The sequence below is a fragment of the Lepidochelys kempii genome, chromosome 8 (assembly GCF_965140285.1).
Source record: "Lepidochelys kempii isolate rLepKem1 chromosome 8, rLepKem1.hap1, whole genome shotgun sequence".
In the NCBI taxonomy this organism is placed as follows: domain Eukaryota; kingdom Metazoa; phylum Chordata; order Testudines; family Cheloniidae; genus Lepidochelys; species Lepidochelys kempii.
Window position 1 is genome coordinate 26,885,954 of NC_136387.1, and position 21,323 is coordinate 26,907,276.

Consider the following 21,323-nt stretch of genomic DNA (forward strand, 5'->3'; position numbering starts at 1 on the left):
AGTGACCTTTCACTTCTGGAACAATCTTAAGGAATGGAATCTGGTTTGAAAATATGTCTAAAACTATAAATGAATACTATGAAAAGGCTTTTATAGATTCAAGATTTCATCTGGAAGTAAATCTGAGGTCTTAGTATGTTCAGTAGGGATTTGACTAAATATTATTCAAATATTTATTTCAAATAGTGTGTGGGAATCTTACAAATTTATTCCCACAGTTGTATTCAGGCTACTGTGGTTATTTTACAGCATGATCAAGTGAAAACAGATAAGCATTTCAGTGCAAAGGTACAGGCTTATTTTGCTATGTAGAAAATGTATACAGAATAATCCTTGAAAGCAGTTGGATGTAAAATTCAAAAGCACTGCCTACGGTAGGGAAACCATGAATTTTGTGAAGTTCATGAATTATTCCCACACCAGCCTAGCCTGCTCTGAAATGTGAATGTGAGCAGCACTACCACTACAATAATCAAGACAACTGCAGCTCAACAAAATGCTTTTAGACTCAGACAAGACAATTATGTCCGCTGTGCCACTTATAATTACATCTTTCATTGCATTGTGTCCACCCTCAAATTATTTTTGCAACTAAATTGATCATTTTTATACACAGTTGCATTTGAATAGTAGCCACCTCTCAGACTATAATCTGAGCAAAGCAATTCCCTCATCAGTCATAAAACAAGCCCTAAAATAGAAGAGGCCACAAGAGAGACAATTCAAACCAATATACTGAGGAACCACGTACATAAAACACAAAACCATACTGTATATATCCCCTTGTGAAATACATACATTGTAGAGATAAACACACTAAATGATACAGCTGAGAAGACATCAATCACTTGAATTGTGGACACATCTGTGGAAAAGTGTGGAATTATAGGATGGCTCCTTTATAGAATCAGGTGCTAGACCTTTTTATAAAGATTCAGAATAATTACTGCTGGCTTATAATAGCTGTTGGATATTGTTACTTTCAACCTAGATATTAGAGGGACTGAAGTGTCTTGGGTCCAAGGGAATTAGGACTGGAGACAAATGTGTCCTACAAGGAAATCCCTAGCAACAGCCAAGTGTTGGGAGAAAGCTTAGTCAGAAGTTTAAGATCTGTATTTGTTGTCTAAGTTGTCACTATCACCAAAGAGGAGGGAATACAGTGTGTTTGTACCCTAAAAAGGGACTGTTTAAGAATGGTATTTTCCTACTTAGAATATCTGCTTACTGTGTATATCTAATCATACCTACTGACTTCAATGACAAAGCAATATTTCAATAATTAATGACAGACTCAACACAGCTATGGAAAGGTGAACTGGAATATATGCCATTTTTATATAATCATAAGAATTGTAAATTATGTTTAATCATTTTCCTGCTATTGTAGGGGGCCTTGGACACCAGTGCACCTCTGTCCCTTCCTTCTCTGCATGTGTCACATAGAATCATAGAATCATGAATCATAGAATCATAGAATATCAGGGTTGGAAGGGACCTCAGTAGGTCATCTAGTCCAACCCCCTGCTCAAAAGCAGGACCCATCCCCAATTAAATCATCCCAGCCAGGGCTTTGTCAAGCCTGACCTTAAAAACTTCTAAGGAAGGAGATTCCACCACCTCCCTAGGCAACGCATTCCAGTGTTTCACCACCCTCCTAGTGAAAAAGTTTTTCCTAATATCCAACCTAAACCTCCCCCACTGCAACTTGAGACCATTACTCCTTGTTCTGTCCTCTTCTACCACTGAGAATAGTCTAGAACCATCCTCTCTGGAACCACCTCTCAGGTAGTTGAAAGCAGCTATCAAATCCCCCCTCATTCTTTTCTTCCACAGATTAAACAATCTCAGTTCCCTCAGCCTCTCCTCATAAGTCATGTGTTCCAGACCCATAATCATTTTTGTTGCCCTTCACTGGACTCTTTCCAATTTATCCACATCCTTCTTGTAGTGTGGGGCCCAAAACTGGACACAGTACTCCAGATGAGGCCTCACCAATGTCGAATAGAGGGGGACGATCACGTCCCTCTATCTGCTCGCTATGCCCCTACTTATACATCCCAAAATGCCATTGGCCTTCTTGGCAACAAGGGCACACTGCTGACTCATATCCAGCTTCTCGTCCACTATCACCCCTAGGTCCTTTTCCGCAGAACTGCTGCCTAGCCATTCGGTCCCTAGTCTGTAGCTGTGCATTGGGTTCTTCCGTCCTAAGTGCAGGACCCTGCACTTATCCTTATTGAACCTCATCAGATTTCTTTTGGCCCAATCCTCCAATTTGTCTAGGTTCCTCTGTATCCTATCCCTGCCCTCCAGCGTATCTACCACTCCTCCCAGTTTAGTATCATCTGCAAATTTGCTGAGAGTGCAATCCACACCATCCTCCAGATCATTTATGAAGATATTGAACAAAACCGGCCCCAGGACCGACCCCTGGGGCACTCCACTTGACACCGGCTGCCAACTAGACATGGAGCCATTGATCACTACCCGTTGAGCCCGACAATCTAGCCAACTTTCTACCCACCTTATAGTGCATTCATCCAGCCCATACTTCTTTAACTTGCTGACAAGAATACTGTGGGAGATCGTGTCAAAAGCTTTACTAAAGTCAAGATACAATACATCCTCTGCTTTCCCTTCATCCACAGAACCTGTAATCTCATCATAGAAGGCGATTAGATTAGACAGGCATGACCTTCCCTTGGTGAATCCATGCTGACTGTTACTGATCACTTTCCTCTCCTGTAAGTGCTTCAGGATTGATTCTTTGAGGACCTGCTCCATGATTTTTCCAGGGACTGAAGTGAGGCTGACTGGCCTGTAGTTCCCAGGATCCTCCTTCTTCCCTTTTGTAAAGATTGGCACTACATTAGCCTTTTTCCAGTCATCCGGGACTTCCCCCGTTCGCCACGAGTTTTCAAAGATAATGGCCAATGACTCTGCAATCACAGCTGCCAGTTCCTTTAGCACTCTCGGATGCAACTCGTCCGGCCCCATGGACTTGTGCACGTCCAGCTTTTCTAAATAGTCCCTAACCACCTCTTTCTCCACAGAGGGCTGGCCATCTATTCCCCATGTTGTGATGCCCAGTGCAGCAGTCTGGGAGCTGATCTTGTTCGTGAAGACAGAGGCAAAAAAAGCATTGAGTACATTAGCTTTTTCCACATCCTCTGTCACTAGGTTGCCTCCCTCATTCATTAAGGGGCCCACACTTTCCTTGGCTTTCTTCTTGTTGCCAACATACCTGAAGAAACCCTTCTTGTTACTTTTAACATCTCTCGCTAGCTGCAGCCCCAGGTGCGATTTGGCCCTCCTAATTTCATTCCTACATGCCCGAGCAATATTTTTATACTCTTCCCTGGTCATATGTCCAACCTTCCACTTCTTGTAAGCTTCTTTTTTATGCTTAAGATCCGCTAGGATTTCACCATTAAGCCAAGCTGGTCGCCTGCCATATTTACTATTCTTTCGACACATCGGGATGGTTTGTCCCTGTAACCTCAACAGGGATTCCTTGTAATACAGCCAGCTCTCCTGGACTCCTTTCCTCTTCATGTTAGTCCCCCAGGGGATCCTACCCATCCATTCCCTGAAGGAGTCGAAGTCTGCTTTCCTGAAGTCCAGGGTCCGTATCCTGCTGCTTACCTTTCTTCCCTACATAATAGTCTAATAGCCTGTGGACTGTAATACTTCAATGCAATATAGGTTATTAGGTTTAGTGTGAGGGTGCTGAGTGGTGTTGGTGACCTGTAATATACAGGAAGTTGGACTAGTTGATCTGGCAGTCCCTTCTGGCCTTAATTTCTATGACTCTTATGTTCTAATTGTATGAGGAAACTTATTTGCATCTGTGCAACCCTACTTGAAGATAATAGGGTTCTGCAGATATAATTCAGATTAGAATTTGGCCTGTGGAATCGCTTACTGGTAATGATGCACAAGCCATGGAAAACCATTCAGTTCCTTGACTCTGATGTCGGGTCACCTTTGCTCCTGTGCACAGTTACAAGACTCTGTGCAGGTATCTGATTTACATAATTATGGTCACTGCTTTTGTATGAATCACACACCAGTTGCACACAGATTGCATGAGCTGTTGCTTACCTAAATTATTTGGACGTCTGACCATGATACATAAATAATGGACCCTTCTTATCTTTTAGAAGAATTACAGGAATAAAAGGTGGTGTCTACAATTTTCTATTTGGCTACCTTAGATTAATCAACCGCTTCATATTTTTAAATTGGTGTACAATTAATAATACAGTAAATATATCAGTAATAAAAACAACCAGAATAAGCAGAATTTGAGAATGTTAGATTAACTGTAAACACTCAAGTTTCCCATCTATATTTCAAAAGAGAAAATAAAATCTTTTTCTTTTCTTTTATATCTCTATTTATCCCCCTTATGTATCGTCCTCATCTTAAATTACAGAATTGCTCTATTATAAAAAAATAACATGATCTCATTCATGAAGAAAGTCTGTCTTGAAATTATTGAATTGCTGTTAATATTGACAGGTTCACCTATGGTTCTGTTTCCTTATTTAATTAAAATAGCATCCCAGCAATATTGAACAGGAAAAGATTGCTATTTTATTTATACAAGACAATCATATGTCAGTCATCCAATGCTAAATATGAAAATTACACGAGGTCATAATAAAATAATAGAGTGGAGGCTCAGAAGCGGTAAAACCTATGAGCCTTTTGACTTAATCTAGTTCTTAGAGCTATGCAGATTGTTAGTGGTGGAACTGTCTGGTGGCTGTTTTGTGGCCTATGTGAAATGAGTTAGGGGCCTTCAGGCCAGTCTTTAGTATTCAGGGGTGATACCAAATCATCACCATAGGAAGATGGCCTTCTTGGCAGTATCAGAAGAAAGGCCAAAGATTGAACAGAAAGTCTAATACAGTTGCAATTCAAGATAGACAGTGTGCCAGGTTTGCACTTCCATTTTCCTATGCTGTACTTGTTCTGTTGATATATCAGAGATTTCAGGCTCCCGGGCTGTCAGTATTTCACTTTTCACAAAAGCTAAATTCACTTTAAATAAGTAACATACCTTGTCCTCAGCAAGTCAGAGTTCTTTATCCTGCAATATCTTCAACGAAACAGAGAACTTCATCCGGAGTGAAGAATGTAGTTATCTTGCTTAATTGATGAAAATGCAGGTGGCTTCTCCGTGAGCAGCACCCTAGCCCAGTGACAAAGATAAAAATAAAAAAAACACAGCTACTCAACTCTGCCAAACCAAACCAAGTCTTTGCATTCTGGGTGCTTAAAGAAAAGTAAAAAGATAAGAACAGACAACAGACCAGAGCCCAGGCTTCTGAGCTGCATGAATCTAATAAAACTATCCTACTGGAAGAGAGCAACATTTTTTAATCTGAACTAGACTGACGACCATACCTTCTTAGTATTGATATCCTTGTCAATAGACTATTAAAGAACCATGCACTTGGTCATTATTTCCAAGGTTACAGCCACCTATTGTCTTAAAAACAGTGATCTGGTTCCTAGTGCTGGAGAACAAAAGCTGTGTTTTTGACTTTTTTTCAAATCTTGACACATTTGATCAAAGGTGAAATTTTCCTCATTTCGGTAATTATTTTTCCCCAGTAAAATAGGATGAAATTGTACTGCGGAACAGACTACATATAGTCGTGAAATTCAGATCTGGATATAAACATGTCCAAGGTTCATCCGTTCAATAGTGTATTTGTTATTCACAAGTATTCCCTGAATAGATTATGCCTAATTGGCTGAAACTGGGTTGTGTTTTGAATGGTTTCTTTAGGCTAGCCACTATTTGTTGCTGTAGTGGGATTGCTCACCTACTCAGTCACTTACTATTTTTGTTCCTCAAAATAGCTGTCTAAAACTTTCAAAGTAGAAAATGGTCTGTAAATTGTTTGGTACAAGGATTGTTGACTGCTCTGTGTTTGTACACTGCCTACCACAATGGGACTTCATTGATGTTTGGCCATTAGGCACTACCATAATAAGCATAATTAGTAATAGATAATGTAACTATGGCATGCATTTTCCTATTAATCCTTCTTGCTAAAATTTGTTTCACTTTCAGGATTCATAACACTTTCATGTATACTCATCCATGTACTTGCAAACAACAAATAAAATCACAAAAGGAATAATAGTGAGTCCCACAATTTTATTTTAGTTTTTTTCCTGAAATTATTTGCAAATCTTTTTTTTTGTTTGTTTTTTGTTTTTTCATTTACTGGTCTACCTGCTCTAGTAACATAAGCTGTATTTAAACCAGGTCCCTTGAGGTTAAGGGCTGCATAATCCATTACCAATTCCCTGAGCCAGTCATTCATCCTAATCTCTAGTTTTTTGTTGAATGTAGCAAAGAAAAATAAATGAGTCAAATGAAGCTTTTAAAATGTCATCCTCTTCTCAAAACCATTGAAAATGTTATCTCTCCCCTACTCTTAGATCGAAACACTTTGTCTCTTACCCCTTCCTAATGATGTGTTCCATGTATAAAATGGTGTTCTCTAAACTGAACAATAGCATAATTTAGTGGATTCTATCAAATTCTTAGTGCTCAAGAGAAATATTTAGGGGCTCTCTTTTCTAACAACGTATCAAAACATTCCAACAACATGTGGAAAGTGTTTTCAGGTCTTTTTAGAACTGAGCTTTCACCTTCAGTCAAGCCACTGTATATTTTTCAAGATAAATACTACATGAATGGGTTCTTGTTGCTAAGAGCAATGGGTAGAAAGTGCCTCCATTTGCTAATACAGAGTGTGATCATTAAGATGCCAAAAACTGCAGAGGCTACAAAATTTATTATAAACTGACCACAGGGGAGAACATAATAGCATGACAGTATGCTTTTTTTCCCATTCTTTTGAAAAAGCTACAGGGCTATTACTAATGTGACTTGTTAATATATTTGAATTTTCTTCTGGCTAAACAGTTTACCAAAAACAAAAATCTATATTAGTGTGTTGGAAGAGAAAAAAAATATATAGTAGCTAATTTTAGTTGTTTTACCTGGCAGCTAGGATACATATTGTGACAAAGTTCCTGCTCTAACTTGGTGGGTCTTGCGCTCATTGGCAGATTTTCTCGCCTTGGAGCTTCACAGCAGCCCTCAGCTCGGCCGTTTTTCTGAATTCACAGTCCAGGTCGACTCCTCCTGTGTCTGACCAGGAGTTGGGAGGATTTGGGGGGAACCCAGGCCCGCCCTCTACTCCGGGTTCCAGCCCAGGGCCCTGTGGAATGCAGCTGTCTAGAGTGCCTCCTGGAACAGCTGTGTGACAGCTACAACTCCCTGGGCTACTTCCCCATGACCTCCTCCCAACACCTTCTTTATCCTCAGCATAGGACCTTCCTCCTGGTGTCTGATAATGCTTGTACACGTCAGTCCTCCAGCAGTCCACATTCTCACTCTTAGCTCCTAGTGCCTCTTGCTCCCAGCTCCTCACACGCACACCACAAACTGAAGTGAGCTCCTTTTTAAAACCCAGGTGCCCTGATTAGCCTGCCTTAATTGATTCTAGCAGCTTCTTGATTGGCTGCAGGTGTTCTAATCAGCCTATCTTAATTGTCTCCAGAAGGTTCCTGATTGTTCTGGAACCATCCCTGTTAGGAAACGGAACGTCTTTTGCTAAAAGGACGGGGTATACTTTAAAAGGATTTTGCTTAAAGGACGGGGTATACTTTAGCCACTTTGCGACCTGGCAGGCTGGAGTGGCAACCCTATTCTCCCCCAATCTACGGCCTGAGGTGCTAGGGGTCAATGAGGCCATGCCGGGCCACGTGCTGCACCTTCGAGTCCGTATGGAGGGGCTCGTGGTTAATCTTGTTAACATCTATGCCCCGCAAATGAGCTCCAGGCGGCCACAATTTTATCAGCAGGTGTCCGACTTTCTTGGCACCCTGGATTCGCACGAGTGCCTGGTCCTGGGAGGGGACTTTAACACCACCCTCGAGGAACGGGACCGCTCAGGGGCCGAACCGAGTCCGGCCGCTGCGAATATTCTCCAAGGGATAGTCGACCATCACTCCCTAGTGGACGTCTGGCGTGACCATCACCCAGATGACACCTCCACGTTCACCTTTGTCCGGGTGGAGGCTCATCGGTCACACCACTCTCGGTTGGACCATATTTACTTATCCCGTTTCCATCTTTCACAGGCCCACTCCTCCGCCATTCGGCCGGCCCCATTCTCCGATCATCATTTAGTCACTGTAATGGTCTCCCTCCGTGCAGAGAGACCGGGGCCGGCCTATTGGCACTTTAATAACAGCCTGTTGGAGGACGAGGGCTTTGTGATGTCCTTCCGGGAGTTTTGGCTGGCCTGGCGAGAGCAGTGGCGTGCCTTTCCCTCGGTGCGGCGATGGTGGGATCTCGGGAAGGTGCGCGCCAAGCTCTTCTGCCGTGACTACACTCGGGGCACCAGCCGACGGAGAAATGCGGCGATAGAGCAGTTGGAACGGGAGGTCTTAGAGATGGAGAGGCGCCTGGCCGCCGATCCCGAGGACCCGTCCCTCTGCGGAGCGTGCCGGGAGAAGTGGGAGGAGCTCCGGGCCCTTGAGGACCACCGGGCCCGAGGTGCCTTCGTTCGATCCCGCATCCGCCTCCTTCAGGAGATGGACCGCGGCTCCCGCTTCTTCTATGCCCTGGAGAAAACGAGGGGGGCCAAGAAACACGTCACCTGCCTTCTTGCGGAAGACGGCACCCCCCTCACGGGTCCGGAGGAGATGTGTGGGAGGGCCCGTGACTTCTACACAAGCCTTTTCTCCCCGGACCCGACCGATCCTGACGCTTGCGAGGTGCTCTGGGAGGAACTCCCCACGGTCAGCGTGGGCGACCGAGACCGGCTAGAGCTGCCTCTCACCCTGGCCGAGTTCTCGGAAGCCCTCCGTCGCATGCCCACCAATAAATCTCCGGGCATGGACGGGCTGACTGTGGAGTTTTACCGCGCGTTCTGGGACATTCTCGGCCCAGACCTAGTCACCGTCTGGGCTGAGTCCTTGCAGAGCAGGGTCCTCCCTCTGTCATGCAGGCGAGCGGTGCTCGCTTTGCTGCCGAAGAAGGGGGACCTCCGCGATTTACGAAACTGGCGTCCCGTCTCACTCCTTAGCACGGATTACAAAATCGTAGCGAAAGCAATCTCGCTGCGGCTAAGGTCCGTGATGGCGGACGTGGTCCACCCAGACCAGACCTATACTGTCCCGGGTCGCAGCATTTTCGACAACCTCTTTCTAGTCCGAGACCTTTTGGAACTCGGGCGGAGAGATGGTCTATCATTCGCCCTCCTGTCTCTTGATCAGGAGAAGGCGTTCGATAGAGTAGACCATGGGTACCTCCTGAGCACTCTGCAGGCATTTGGATTTGGACCTCAGTTTGTGAGTTTTCTCTGGGTGCTGTATGCCTCCGCGGAGTGTTTGGTTAGGCTCAACTGGACCCTGACTGAACCGGTCAGCTTCGGGCGAGGAGTGCGGCAGGGGTGCCCCCTCTCGGGCCAGTTGTATGCTCTGGCGATTGAGCCTTTCCTCTGTCTCCTCCGCAGGAGGATGACAGGATTGGTGCGGCGGGAGCCGGAGCTGCGACTGGTCCTGTCGGCGTACGCCGATGACGTACTCCTCGTGGTCCAGGACCCGGGCGACTTGGCGCGAGTGGAGGCATGCCAAGCCATCTATTCTGCAGCCTCCTCCGCCTGAGTCAACTGGGTCAAGAGCTCTGGCTTGGTGGTGGGGGACTGGCGGCAGGTGAGCTCCCTCCCACCCGCACTTCAGACCATCTGGTGGAGTGCAGGTCCACTGCTCTATCTCGGCGTTTACCTTTCCGCCACGCATCCTTCCCCGCCGGAGAACTGGCAAAATTTAGAGGGCGGGGTGATAGAGCAGATCCGGAGATGGACGAGGCTACTCCGATGTCTCTCCCTCCGAGGGAGAGCACTGGTGCTTAACCAACTAGTCCTGTCCACGCTCTGGTACAGGCTCAACACCCTGGCCCCGGCCCCGGGTTTCCTGACCCACCTCCGGAGATTGATTCTAGAGTTCTTCTGGTCAGGAATGCATTGGGCCCCTGTTGGAGTTCTTCATCTACCCCTGAAGGAAGGAGGGCAGGGCCTGAAGTGTCTGTATACTCAGGTCCGCGTTTTCCGCCTCCAGGCCCTGCAGAGGCTCCTTTATAGTGCAAGTAGTTCGGCATGGAGCATACTGGCGCATGCCTTCCTGCGCCGTTTCCAAGGGCTTCGTTATGACCGGCAGCTCTTTTATCTTTCTCCAAGGGGTTTTCCGCGAGACCTCTCCGGGCTGCCGGTCTTCTACCAGGACCTCCTCCGGACCTGGAAATTGTTTCTAACAACCAGGTCCGTGGCGGCCACCGTGGGGGCAGATCTCCTCACGGAGCCCCTGCTACACAATCCCCAGCTCCGTGTGCAGATGGCGGAGTCCCGCTCGGTGCGCCAGAGGTTGGTCCTGGCGGAAGTTACGAGGGTCGGAGACCTCCTGGACTACGACCGGAGAGACTGGCTGGATCCCCTGATGCTCGCTCGGCGCATGGGGCTCTCCAGCCTCCGTACCCCCCGGCGCGTACTTCAGGAGGTGAAGACCGCCTTGACCCCCGCTGCTCGGGCGTATGTTAGCCGAGCCTTGTGCGAGGGCGCACCCCGCCCATCCCTTACCCCAGGCCCGCCGGACCTTTCCATCGGGCCCCCACCCCGTAGATCCCAACAAACCCCTCACCCTTTCACTGCAAGCTGGCTGCACGAACTGCAGCCGGTTAGCTTTCAAATTGCTTCACGGAAATACTTATATACACTTACACTTCACACCCTTCACGCCCACACCCTGGTGTCCCGCCCCGATACAAAGTGGCGGGATCTCCTGCCACCTTTGTAGGGTGAGCAACCTCGGTGGGCCAGCCTGTATTCCACCCTGGTCCCAAGGCCCGTCGGGGATATCAGTTGGCGGCTCCTTCACGGAGCTGTGAGCACGGGCGTGTTTTTGACACGGTTTACCCCCATTCCGGACACTTGTCCTCTCTGTAACGTGAGGGAAACCCTGGCGCACGTGTATTTAGAGTGTGCCAGATTGCAGCCCCTTTTCCGGCTCCTCACAAATATTCTATTACGCTTCTGGCTTCATTTTTCCCCCCACCTTTTTATCTATACACTTCCCATCCGTGGCCCCACAAAGTCGTGGGATCTTCTGGTCAACCTCCTCCTAGCTTTGGCTAAAACAGCCATTTATAAAACCAGAGAGAGGAGGTTGGCCCATGAAATGTCCTGCGATTGTGGGGCCGTTTTCCAATCTTCAGTACACTCACGTATCCAGGCGGAGTTCCTCTGGGCGGCGTCCACCGACTCCCTTGAAGCCTTCGAGGAGCGGTGGGCGCTGTCTGGGGTTCTCTGCTCGGTGACCCCGTCCGGTTCCCTCCGTCTGACCCTTTGATTGAGGGGAAGAGCGAGAGACGCCAGCCCCAGCCGTTGCCACTGTGGATACCATCATCCCTGTCATCTAGGAGGGGTCCTATAATACATGGGTGTCTACCCCCCCCTCCCTAAACTGCTCACCCCGCAGCCGTGCCCATCTTACCGGGCACTCTCAGGAGAGGGAGGATCGGTGGCACTGGGCGCGGCACTGGGTAACTCGAGGGGGTGGAAGACCACGAGTGTCGAGGAAGCCCCCCCGCTCTAGGCCACCAGGTAACTCAGGAGGGTGGAAGACCACGAGTGTCGAGGAAGCCCCCCCGCTCTGGGCCCAGGCTAGCCTGAACACTTCTACCTCCTGAAAGCTGCTGTGTTATACCTTCTGATTGCGTTGTTTTGTTGCATAGTTGTTTTGTTTCCTTTGGTAATTCTGTAAGCGTTACCAATAAACTTTCTTTCTGTTTCAAAAAAAAACCCCATCCCTGTTACCTTACCCAGGGTAAAGGGACCTACTTAACCTGCTCTCCTGCTGCTGCCGCCCTCTGGTCTGGGCTTTCCTTGCTTTTTGCCCCTGCTTTTGGCTTCCCCCCCGACCGGGCCAGATGCTCCCCCCCTTTCTTTTCCTTTTGTTGTTTTTTTTCTTTCTCTGCTGTTGCTAGAATGCTGGCCAGCTGCCGGCTGGCTATTAGCCCCGCCCGCCCGCCCTTGGAAGCTGCTGCCACTCCAGTTGAAACCCCTCCCAAGAAAGGGGGGGCTTGCTGACCCACTCCCCGGACTGGGGGAGTGGAGGGACAAGCAGCCCCCAGATCCAGCCGCTTGCTGTTTGTTTGTGGACCCATATTTGGCCGAGAAGAAGTTTTATCATCTGCTCCAGCATCCCTGGAATTTTGCAGCTGCAGAGAAAGCCCGGAACAGAGAGAAAGAGAAACAGCCATCTACTGGAGGAACACCGCCCGGGGAACTTACAAATCGCCATGGAAGGGGCCCAAGACTGAATAACTTTTGAACTGTGCTCTCATGTGGGGGGAGGCCTTGACTGTGTCTTGACTGGGTTTGTAGGGACACAGGGGGTGTGGCACAGAGCTGCCCCCCGATCCATCTGTGTCCTCCCAACCCCCACACTACGATCTTCCTCACTGCCCCCTCCATCGTCATTGCTGGCTGTTTAACATCTGCCTCTGGACTTAGCTGCTCGCCCTGATTCCACCAGAAGCACCAGCTAACCAAACAGGAGTCTCTGGACAAGCATACGGTGGTTCATGTGCCCCCCCACAAAACTGCCCATCCCACAGCCTGTCCCTTTTTACCTGACCCCAACTCCTGTTAACCACCTGCCACCGCCCCCACTGGGGCATCGGCAATGGAGGGCACCAGGGTGACCTCTGCCGCTGCCATGCCCACCGCCTCCCCAGACTCTAGGGAAGCCCCCGCAGCTGGCAGGAAAGGCCAGGGCAAGAAGAAGGGGAAGGGCCCCTCTAACACCACCAGGCCCTCCGTGGCAAGGGCCACCTCCACTGCTGCAGCCCTGCCACCGACCACGGCGTCCTTCCCCACTACCCCCTCCACCAGCTCTGCGGGTGTCCCTCCCTCACCCCTAGGACATATGCCTGGGCAGCAGCAGCCCCCCCCGCCTGCCGCCTCGTCATCTCTCCCGCTCACCGCCTCCGCCACCATCAATAGCTGCCGGGGCCCCTTTCACACCATGACAAGGAAGACAAGGATGCCTCCTGGTGCCCACCTCGCCCCACGTGGAGACCTACGTGTGGGCGTTGGCGAGGTGGGCACCTCAGCCATTGTGGCAGCCTCCAAAATGTATGGGAAGGTCGTCTTCTTCTTAGCATCGGAGGCTGCCGCCCAGGAGGTGGTGGAGAGGGGCCTGGCGGTGGGGGGGGTGTTTGTCCCCCTAGAGCCACTAAAGGACCTGGGCGTCCGCCTGGTCCTGGCCTCTGTCCCTCCTTTTCTTCCCAATGCTGCCCTGTTACCCACCCTTTCCACCCTGGGGAAACCCGTTTCTGTCATCAGCCCTCTCCCATTGGGCTGCAAGGACCCCACCCTCCATCACATCTTTTCCTTCCGCCGGCAAGTGCAGCTTCTACTGCCATCGGTGGCGCGTGATGGAGAGGCGCTCGAGGGGTCCTTCCTAGTCCCCCACCAGGGGGCCCGTTACCGGGTGTATTTATCCACGGGGGAAGCCCGGTGCTACCTCTGCCAGGCGTCAGGGCATGTCCGGAGGGACTGCCCCTTAGCCCGGCAAGGAGGGGCACCTGGGATCCCTGAGACCTGGCAGGACATCAGCCCCGTCATTGCCAACGCCCCTGGCCACCTGATACCCGAACTGCCCCCCCCCCCTTCGGACCACCACTTCTCCCGCTCAGACCCAAGGGGCACCTTCCCTCCAATGCCCAGACAAGCGGGAGAGCCCCACCCTCACTGCTGACAATCTGGCGAGGCCTATGGAGGAGGCTGTGGTAGAGATACCACCAGGCATAGGAGAGAGCCTGCCCCATGGAGAATCCTCCCTCCCTTATGCCGCCCCACCGTCCCCCCAAGTCCCTGAGCCATCACCTGTACCCCCTGACATGACCCCTGCTAACCAGCCCCCAGATGATGCCATGGAGGGCTGGGCCCTAGTGCAGGGGAAGCGAGGCAAGTGGAAGGCTCAAGCTCCGCCTCTACCACCCAAGGCGGAGGTCCCCTGGAAGACCAGGAAGGGGGACACCGATGCCAAACCTTCCGCTTTGCCCACGAGTGCGTCCCATCCACCGGTGTCAGCTGGGAAAGAAGTAGTAGCACCAGAGAGTAGTATCTACCCTCCATGGGAGACTCTCCCCTCCGAGACCCTCGAGACAGCCCCTCTTGTTCTGACACTACCCGAAGCCCCCGTGAACCCCGAGGCAACCGTAGTGGCGGGTGCCAGCGAGGAGAACCCCGGGGCGACAGAAAGTGTCCTCTCCTCCATGTTCGAGGAGATCGAGGTCCTAGATCTGACCTCAGTCGCCCAGGGGGAGGATGACTTTTTGCCAGCAAACCTCGATTTGGGCGACATCACTCCACCCCTCTTTTCCCCATGCTCCCTCCCCCTAACTGCTGCTTCTGCTCCCACCTCCGAGGAGCCCCTGGACTCCTTCATCAACCCGGCCACTGATGGCACCCCGCTGACGACCACTGAGCCTGCTGAGGTGACAGCCAGCGCCATGCGGCCGGGACACGAGTCGCCAGGGGCACCCCCCGTTGGTGCGGAGCAATCGACTTCAACAGAAGGGGCCCAACAGAAGATAATCCACCTCCTGATGCTGTGGCCACTAAATATACCATAGAGCCCGTGCCTGGTGTCACTGAGAGCTCCCTCCCCACCCCCTTGACCCTCGAGCCTGATCGGGAGGTGCCACCATCCAGCTGCTTGCCTCCTGAAACCCAGAACCTCGCCCCTGCCCCTGCCCCTACCCCTATCCAGTCTACCTACTGCAATGTTATCGCCGCCCCCAGAGCTGTCTTCTTCCCTTTTCCAACTGATGACCCCCAGGGAGAGGCCTTTGCATTCTCCTGCCCCGACCCATTAGGTGCTGCTATTTTCCCTCCATCGCCCTCTATCGCCCCAGGGCTTGAGGCAGGCCTAGAAGCTCCAGCCCATCAGGCACCCTGTCGGGGGTCTGCACCCTGCTTGCCCGTTTTAGTGGGCCACGGAGCTGCACCAAGGGCCCCGCCAGGGAACAACCGGGAAATCGTAACCTCACCCCCCCATGAGCTGCGAGGAGAGCTGCGGAAGTTTTTAGAGGATGTCCGTGGCTCCCGCAACAAGGTACAGCTTGCTCTCCAGCGATGGGGGGACTTTTTTCAATTCCGCCGGGCCACGAGGGCCCTCATGGGGGAAGGTAAAGACACGGGGAAGCAGGATGCCGCGGCCTACTGGCGGGTCCGCGTCTTCCGTGACCAATTACTCACTTACGGGACGGATCAAGGACTGTTGCGCAGCCCACTGGGGGATCCGAGCGTCCCTGTCAATGAGGATCCCCCCGGCCCTCCCCATGACACCTCTCACCATCACAACGTAGAACACCCGGGGTTGTAGGATGGCTCTCCGCAGGTCCCAGGTGCTCTCCTTCCTTCAGGAGGGAGGGTACTCTGTGATTTTCCTGCAGGAGGAAAACCATACAGATCCGACCGCCGAAGACAGTTGGCAACTGGAGTGGAGGGACAGGGTCTACTTTAGCCATTCCACTGTTCGGCAGGCTGGAGTGGCGACCCTGTTCTCCCCCAACCTATGGCCCAAGGTGCTAGGGGTCGCTGAGGCCATGCCGGGTCACCTGCTGCATCTCCGGGTCCGTATAGAGGGGCTCGTGGTTAACCTCGTTAATGTCTATGCCCTGACATCAGGCCCGGAGCGGCTGCAATTCTATCAACAGGCGTCTGCCTTCCTTGGCATCTTAGATTTTCACGAGTGCCTGGTCCTGGGAGGGGATTTTAATACCACCCTCAAGGAGCGAGACCGCTCGGGGACCGAGCAGAGCCCGGCGGCCGCGGACTCCCTCCGGGAGATAGTTGAACATCACTCCCTAGTGGACATCTGGCATGACCACCACCCGGATGACACTTCCACGTTCACCTTTGTCCAGGTGGAAGCCCATTGGTCGAGCCACTCCTGGTTGGACCGCATTTATGTATCACACTTCCATCTCTCATGAGCCCACTCCTCCAGCATTCGGCTGGCCCCATTTTCTGACCATCACCTAGCCACTGTGACAGCCTCCCTCTGTGTGAAGAGGCCGGGGCCGGCCTATTGGCATTTTAACAACAGCCTGTTGTAGGATGAGGGCTTCGTGATGTCCTTCCAGGAATTCTGGCTAGCCTGGCGAGGGCAGCGACGTGCTTTTCCCTCGGCGCAGCGATGGTGGGACCTGGGGAAGGTGCGTGCCCGGCTTTTCTGCCGTGACTACACCCGGGGCACCAGTCGATGGAGAAATGCAGCGATAGTGCAGTTGGAACGGGAGGTCTTAGAGCTGGAGAGGCGTCTGGCCGCCAGCCCCAAGGACCCACTCCTCTGCGGAGCATGCCGGGAGAAGCAGGAGGAGCTCCGGGCCCTCAAGGACCATTGGGCCCGGGGCGCCTTTGTTCGATCCCGCATCCGCCTCCTTCGGGAGATGGATCGCGGCTCCCGCTTCTTCTATGCCCTGGAGAAAATGAGGGGGGCCAAGAAACACGTCATCTGCCTCCTGGCAGAAGACGACACCCCAGTCACGGAACCGGCAAAGATGTGCAGCAGGGCCCAAGCCTTCTATGCAAGTCTTTTCTCCCCGGATCCAACCGACTCTAGCGCTTGCAGAGTGCTATTTCTGGTTCGGGACTTTTGGAACTCGGGTGTAGAGACAGTCTGTCATTCGCCCTCCTGTCCCTAGATCAGGAGAAGGCGTTCGATAGGGTGGACCACGGGTACCTCCTGAGCACTCTGCGGGTGTTTGGCTTCGGACTCCAGTTTGTGGGTTTTCTCCGGGTGATGTATGCTGCCGCAGAGTATCTGGTTAAGCTCAACTGGACCCTGACCGAACCGGTCAGCTTCGGGCGAGGAGTACGGCAGGGGTTCCTGCTCTCGGGCCAGCTGTACACTCTGGCGATCGAGCCCTTCCTCTGCCTCCTCCGCAGGAGGTTGACAGGGTTGGTGCTGCGGGAGCCGGAGCTGCAGCTGGTCCTGTCGGCGTACGCAACTCGGGCAACTTGGCGGCTGGAGGGTGGAGGCTTGCCAGGCCATCTATTCGGCAGCCTCCTCAGCCTGGGTCAACCAGGTCAAGAGCTCTGGCTTGGCGGTAGGAGACTGGCGGCAGGCGAGCTCCCTCCCACCCGCGCTTCAGACCATCCGGTGGAGCATGGGTCCGCTGCTCTACCTCGGTGTTTACCTTTCTGCCATGCATCCCTCTCCACCAGAGAACTGGGAAAATTTAGAGGGCGGGGTGATAGAGCGGCTCTGGAAATGGACGGGACTACTCCGATGTCTCTCCCTTCATGGGAGAGCGCTGGTGCTTAACCAACTAGTCCTGTCCAAGCTCTGGTACCGGCTCAACACCCTGGTCCCGGCCCCGGGTTTCCTGACCAACCTCCGGACATCGATTCTGGGGTTCTTTTGATCAGGAACGTACTGGGCCCCTGTTGGGGTTCTTCATCTACCCCTGAAGGAAGGAGGACAGGGCCTGAAGTGTCTGCACACTCAGCTCTGCATCTTCCGCCTCCAGGCCCTACAGAGGCTCCTTTATGGTGCAGGCAGTTCGACGTGGAGCATACTGGTGCACGCCATCCTGCGCTGCATCCGAGGGCTCCAATATAACCAGCAGCTCTTTTATCTCTGTCTGGGAGGTCTTCTAGAGGACCTCCTCCGGACTTGGAAACTGTTTTTAATGACCAGGTCCGTGGAGGCCACCGAGGGGGCAGATCTCCTCACGGAGCCACTGCTACACAACCCTCAGCTCCGTGTGCAGGTGGCGGAGTCCTGCTCGGTGCACCAGAGCTTGATCCTGGCAGAGGTCACGAGAGTCGGAGACCGCCTGGACTACGACTGGGGAGACTGGCTGGATCCCCTAATGCTCGCTCAGCGCATGGGGCTCTCCAGAACTCGTACCCCCGGCGCATACTTCAGGAGGTGAAGACCGCTTTGCTGCCCGCTGCTAGAGCTTACCTCGATCGGGTCCTGCTCGAGGGCACACCCCGCCCACCCTCTACCCCAGGCCCGCCAGACCTTTTAATTGGATCCCTGCCCCGTAGACCCAACTGACCCCCTCACCCCTTTACGGCGAGCCGGCTGCATGAACTGCAGCCGGTACGCTTCCAAACCGTGCCAAGGAAACATCTATACATGCTCATGCTCCACACCCTTCACACCCTCACCCTAGTGTCTCGCCCCGACACAAAGTGGCGAGACCTTCTGCCACCTTTGGAGGGTGAGCAGCCCCGGTGGGCCAGCCTATATTCCACCTTGGTTCTGAGGCCCGTTGGGGACATCAGTTGGTGGCTCCTTCACGGAGCTGTGAGCACGGGCACGTACTTGGCGCGGTTCAACCCCATCCCAGATACTTGTCCCTTTTGCAGTGTGAGGAAAACCCTGGCGCACATATATTTGGAGTGCACCAGGCTGCAGCCCCTCTTCCGGCTCCTCACAAATCTTTTATTACGTTTTTGGTTGCATTTTTCCCCTCATCTTTTTATTTATGCACTCCCCATCCGTGGCCTCACAAAGTCACGGGATCTCTTAGTTAACCTCCTCCTGGCCCTGGCTAAAATGGCCATCTATAAAACCAGAGAGAGGAGGTTGGCCGATGGAGTTTCCTGTGACTGTGGGGCCGTTTTCTGATCCTCGGTCTGTTCACGTATCCGGACAGAGTTCCTCTGGGCGGCGTCCACCGACTCCCTTGATGCTTTTGAGGAGCAGTGGGCTCTGTCCGAGGCTCTCTGCTCGGTGTCCCCGTCCAGCTCCCTTTGGTTTGACCCTTTGATTGGGGGAGAGAGTAAGGGACCCCAGCCCCAGCCATTGCTGCTGCGGACACCACCACCTTAGAGGGGTCCTTTCACACGTGGGTGCAAGTGCCCCCCCAGGCTTGTCCACCCCACAGCCTGCCCCTTTTGTTGGGCGCTTGCAGAGGAGGGAATTGTTGGTGACACTTGGGCGTGGTGCCAGATAACTCGAGGGGGTGGCAGACCTTGAGATTCGATGAAGCCCCCTTGCTTTGGACCAACAGGTAACTCGGAAGGGTGGAAGACCACAAGAGTCAAGGAAGCCCCCTGCTCTGGGCCCAGGCAAGCTTGAACACTTCCCTCCCCTGAAGCTAATGAGAAAACAATTGTGATTGGTTTCTGTGTTACACATTGCATATGTTGTTGTTTTGTTTTGTAAGTGTGTTATGCAAATAAAAAAAAAATTACTCTCCTATAACCATCTGGTCCGACCCTGTCACAATATATACTCATTTTTTTCAGTGTTGGAGAAGATTAAAATTTGACTTGCTAAATTTGAACATTTACAGTAGGCTACAGGCTTCATTGTACTCTCGGGTACACATGTCATGCATTCCCATTTATCGGGATTGGGGGGAAGAAGTGCCACTGAATTTGACACGTGTGCAGTAGATATTTTTGCTTAGGATATTGAATTGAACCTTTCTGTACAAACAGCTGAAGTTTCAGCGGCTAAGTTCAGAATATGGGAACAACAGAGAATTTCAGATCTGCATTTGATGGAAAGATGAAATTGTTTCCTTTTAGCCTGACTCAACCAGTGTATGGTTTTCTTTAAACTTTCTATATTATAATTTTCAGTGACAATATAATCAGATCAAACAGTTGTATTGATGCTAATTTATAAAACTACTTACTACATGCTATTTCATGTAGTGTATACTTTTGTGGCAAATCTTGAGCAGGTTGCAGACTAACATCTGTTTTAAGCAGAAATTCAAAAACACTAGTTTTCAATCAATTAGTAAAAAAAATGTAGTACATATACACTTCTCCAGAGAATTGCTGGGCCACATAATTCAACATGCACTTTTCCTTTCTGAGTCACAATGGAGCACAGACCATTAGGAGGTCTTTAAAACTACTAAATAAAAGGAGTTCAGCATTGCAAAGAAAAAAAGGAAAACAAAATACCAAACATTTAAAAGCTGTAAATGTTTTCAGAATTATTATTTTTCCATCCAGTAAACACTCAGACTTTAGCCTTGGACCTTTCTGCTAAGCAGATGTCATTATTGGCATGGTTTGCTACTTCTCTCTAAAAGCCTCAGTGTATTTAAGACAAGATTCTGCCCTTTTAACTACAATAAGTGCATTAGTGGAAAAATGTGACACATATCTTCATGTTCAAAGGAAAACATTACCAGCACTGTGAATGGGTATATACTTCATGGACAGTGTTCAAACATATTTCTGTCCATATGTTTCCCTGCTGGTGTATTTCTCTCTATGCTCAGAGCTGGCCTTACCGTGAGGCGAACTGAGGCGACCACCTCAGGTGCCAGACTGTGGGAGGGTGCCACTAGGACCCAGAGTTTCAAACTTTTGGCCCAAGCGAGGGGGCATGGGGGCATCATTTGAGCTCCCCACCTCAGGTGCCAAAGTGTTGTGGGCCGGCCCTGTCTATGCTGTACTTTGTTTTACTTTTTACACACACAACTGGATTCACATTTTTACATTACCCATAACAGCCTTGATAGCAGGAACCAGCATAATTCAATGCTCAATTATGTTTGAGCAGACACTTCTCCAGGGTCCCCATCAGCTAGTCCCAATAGTCTGAGCAATAGGACACACTACTATTTCTAAAACTGACACTGGATGAACATTCACAAGGACAGTTTGATCATCAGATTATGTTTATCCCACTTAATAGGATTGATCTTGTTGAATCACGTAAAAAGAAAAGGAGGACTTGTGGCACCTGAGAGACTAACCAATTTATTTGAGCATAAGCTTTCATGAGCTACAGCTCACTTCATCGGATGCATACTGTGGAAAGTGTAGAAGATCTTTTTATACACACAAAGCATGAAAAAAATACCTTCCCCCACCCTACTCTCCTGCTGGTAATAGCTTGTTAAACCCTGGATTTGTGCTGGAAATGGCCCACCTTGATTATCATACACATTGTAAGGAGAGTGGTCACTTTAGATAAGCTATTACCAGCAGGAGAGTGGGTTTGTGTGTGTGGGGGGGGAAGGGGGAGAAAACCTGGATTTGTGCTGGAAATGGCCCAACTTGATTATCGTACACATTGTAAGGAGAGTGATCACTTTAGATAAGCTATTACCAGCAGGAGAGTGGGGTGGGGGGGAGGTATTTTTTCATTCTTTGTGTATATAAAAAGATCTTCTACACTTTCCACAGTATGCATCCGATGAAGTGAGCTGTAGCTCACGA